Raw genomic sequence first — 1,330 nt, forward strand, 5'->3', positions numbered from 1 at the left:
GTTATCGAATCAACCGGTGTTTCTAGTATATTGATACAACCTCAAAAATGCAGCTCAGAACGTAGACTAAATTTTATTAAATATGAGCTTTCTCTTAGTTTTGTTTTTAGAAAATAAGTATAAAAATACAAGTTTTAGGTTTTTAACTGCTAAAGAAAAAATCAGTTGATTCCAGATCTTTTCACTATAGATTAGATCTAATATTGTAATTGCCTTTTAAATGAAAGCCAAACGCAATTTAAATAGTTTTATTAAACTTTGGCTTTCATTTATGATTAATTTTAAGCGTCATCAAAAAGCTAAAAATTAAAAGCAAATATCTGGTCTAGCCCGGTTTTGGAAAAAAGTCGCATAATAGGGTACCCTACTATGCACTTATTTTCTGACGTCCAACTAGGCGAATCGCATTGAAAATAATCTTTTACAGGCATTTGGCTTTCGTATATAAAAAAAAGCGTGCAACAGTAAAACAAAATGTTCGCTAGTATAAGCCAACATACACTCTGTGGAGAAAAGAGATAGTGTTATTTATGTATACCGTCGCTTAAAGTACAAAACTGCGTAACTGGCATTTGCTGCCAAAAATTGCATTTGCTCACACAAGCTCTTGTGGCTCAATCTTTATCCATTCGTCCAGAAATATACTAGCCAGAAATGCGATTACTTTATAAAAAAGAGAACCATTTTGGAATATGAGTGTTTTTACTCTCTAGAAAATCATTTCTACAACTTCACATACGCGGTTTTGCATTTTGTTGATACGCGGCTTTGTACTTTAAACGACGATATGTTCGACGATCGTTTAAAAGCTGCAAACGGTTTGAAGGTCATGGAAATCGATAGTGATTAGATAATTACCGCCGATATACTTGTGGTCATACATACATACATATGTACATATGTAACTGAAAGAAAGGTACACCTTTCATGTGCGTTAATAATAGGCAATATAAATAACAATTACTAATATATTTAAATAATTTTAGATCAACGAGTTGTATGTATATATATGTATAAGTTAAGTAAAATGAGAGTTAACTTACATACATATATGCTTATACTCAAACTCACCAAAATATTATACTCATATAAAGTATTGTATATATTTAATATCATATGCATGTGTGTTAAGAGGCTAATTTTCAATAAAGATAAATTAAGCAATATCACAGCTAGTTTGGAACGTCGCGACGTACCGCATTTTTATCCAATAAGGTTTGCACTCGATGAAACTAGGATATACATATGCCGGAAAAGTTGTTTAGCAGTATGATAGTTTTTACTAGAGCTCTCGATTTTGTTCGCACATTTTCAAACAGCCCGGGTATAT

This window comes from Rhagoletis pomonella, unplaced genomic scaffold (genome assembly GCF_013731165.1).
Source record: "Rhagoletis pomonella isolate Grant_MI unplaced genomic scaffold, Rhpom_1.0 Rhpom_scaffold_00004, whole genome shotgun sequence".
NCBI classification, from domain to species: Eukaryota; Metazoa; Arthropoda; class Insecta; order Diptera; family Tephritidae; genus Rhagoletis; species Rhagoletis pomonella.